The sequence below is a fragment of the Acyrthosiphon pisum genome, chromosome A1 (genome assembly GCF_005508785.2).
Source record: "Acyrthosiphon pisum isolate AL4f chromosome A1, pea_aphid_22Mar2018_4r6ur, whole genome shotgun sequence".
NCBI classification, from domain to species: Eukaryota; Metazoa; Arthropoda; class Insecta; order Hemiptera; family Aphididae; genus Acyrthosiphon; species Acyrthosiphon pisum.
The window spans coordinates 170,133,281-170,136,288 of NC_042494.1; positions in this window are offsets into that span (position 1 = coordinate 170,133,281).

The following is a 3,008-nucleotide window of genomic DNA, read 5'->3' on the forward strand; positions in this document are numbered from 1 at the left end:
ACTTGCTGTGCAACACCACCTCAAGTTGGTCACAGGGTAACCACAGGCTAACCACCGCACAACCACTCTTATCGGCGAAATGTCCGGTGGCGAAAAGGTGGCGGCGAATCGGTCGCGGTGAAAAGTCCAGCGGCGAATCGGTTGCGGCGAAACGGTCCGCGGCGAAATGTCTGGCGGCGAAAAAGTCCGCGGCGAAACGGTACGGCGGCGAAACGGTCCGCGGCGAAACGGTCTGCGGCGAAACGGTCTGCGGCGAAACGGTCTGCGGCGAAACGGTCGCGGCGAATCGGTCGCGGCGAAATGTCCGGGTTCGTATTTAGTAATACCATTTTTAGAGCATATTTGATATGTAATAATTACTATGATTATATTAAAGTATTTATGGTTATTTGTTTTTGAATAAGAAAATCGCTCCATGAAAAATCGAGTGTATATCTAATGTGGTAAAAATTTGAACTTTAAAAGTTCATAAAATTTCACTTTCTGGTAGTCATTTTTTTTTAGTAAAAGTAGACAAACTTACGAGGAATCATGTATTTAATTTTCAAATCTTAGATATAAAAAGGAACATTCTTATGTATTATAAATGTTCGTGATTTTTACGTATTTTCTCATAATTTTTATTGTATATTATTAATTATTGTATTATATTTTTAATTAAAAAATTTTTTATCGACATTAATATTTAAATAAACCTTATCAAATAACCGATTAAATCAATTAATTTATAAATCTTATTTTGACTTACTTCGTGTTTTTCTATCTCCGAATCCGTCAATTGGAGATGACGTGTGTGTTCTCCGCGTATTTCCAACACCGTACGTCGGTGTTCATCAATTTTTATTGAGGCATAGCAATCTTTTTTCGGACACATAAATATAATCTCACCATTTTTCAGAATTTTCCTTTCTGTATAAAAATACTTTTGGAAAATGGCTGCAGCTTTTCCACGATTTGAATTAATGAATAGTAATTTACTCATTTTTACATGTACTCAAAAGTCAAAAAATTATTGTATAATGTACCGATTACCGAACCGTTTATGTCTCGTGTGCCACGCGAACGTCTCGACAGCGTCTAACGAGTTCTACGGACTACGAGTGAACGAGTCTACTATCTTCTTTTTTTTTTTGAGGCATCGACGACGCTGCCGGAAGTTGATATACTTATGCGATAAAAATGGATTGGTCACCCGTGCACTTTAGTTGTTAATCTCGTGCTATATCGTATAATTGCCAACTAATTGCCTACATGATATTATTACAGTACATATATATTTTAAAACAGAAATACCCAATATTGAAAATTGAACTTTCTAGTTGTTTTCATCTTTTAATTATATTATATATTTTAATTTTCAAATTATTTTGTGATTAAAAATTTAACATTCAGTTCAATTAGGCACATTACAAAAATATACTATATAATTGTGTTCAGTTCAATTAGGAATATTACCGTCTTAGTTATAAATTATAATACAAACATACATATAGTTAGCTAAACGCTTTTGGGTATACACCTTTTTTTCAGTTCTATTGTTAAATAATATCGATGCGCAAATGATGTACGACCTTTTAAACGATCGATGCGCAAACGATGTACAACCCAAAAATCGAACGATGCGCAACTGTCTTACAAAAAAGGTCAAAAATAACAATAGTGATGCGCAAACGACAACCGGCGATAGCTTCATACCTTTATACGTACTATATACTTACAAATAACAAATATAACTGCAGTTGTGGTAATTTCATTTAATTTCAGAAAGTCCAAAATTTTTATAGGTCCAATGACCATAATGCCAAATTAAGTCATATTGTTGAAGTGAATCGCTTTGCTCCGTGTAGATAGGTACACTATATTTGTATATTAGATTTACATAGAAATATCAAAATCTGTATATTTTAAACACTGTATGTGCGTACTGTGTGGTATGTCTGTATATACATAAGAACTAAGGAGGGATCCAGATACAATATTTTGTTCTATAGTCTAGGACAATGACAACGATATAATAATGATTAGAGATAACACAATTATTACAATAATAACGTTGTGTATTATTATTTGTTCAGTGTCAATTTATCAAAAAACATTAAGTATACAAATCAACGAAATAGCTGAATTATATTTTAATTTGGTTAAAGTTCGGATTCAGCAGATGCTAAAGCATAGATATCTCTGCACCTGGTACATAACACCCCATGTATTTACGACACTGCAGGTGGCATATAGGTCTATAATTTTCCACCGAGCATATCTATAGTATAGAAAACAGTAAATCGAATCAAAATTTCATTAGAAATTACAAGTATATCGTGTATGTCGTTGTCCACAATAAAATGTATATATCGAACATTTGTACCTATATGTCCTATGTATATGCATTGTGAGTGTGTGTAGGTTTGACAGTGTCTCGACACGACGCAGTAAAGGACACCATTATTGGCATTATTATATTACATTAAACAGCTGTTACCTGTATAGACTATATAATATGTATACCTACTATATACATAATAATAATAATATAATATGATATATACGGCATAATATATCGATTCATTAACGCAATCAACGATGTGTTGAACAGAGTGCGGTACGCGAGACTGCGCACACAAATGATTTACAATTCAGACGCAGTATAAGCATTTCCATGCATAAACACCGATTATAATATACAGGTTACCCGTACACTCTGTATTATACGGTATATATTATAGCTATGGGTATAGGTATTTTATTATTACGTGTAGGTGTAAATAATAGTATACAGGGTGTCCCGTGAGGATTTACCCATTGCGATATCTCCTGAAAAAATGGAGATATCATAATTCTGATTTTTTAGTAAGACTCCCAGGGACAAGAACTACAAATAGTTCATGTTTTAATTTATTCAATATTTTGGTAAAAAAGTTAAAAAATATATTTTTTTGATGTGTAAACATCTATGCTATCGGTTTGCAGTACGACCTTCTTGGGGAATCGAGCGTCAGGTGTAAGTCATG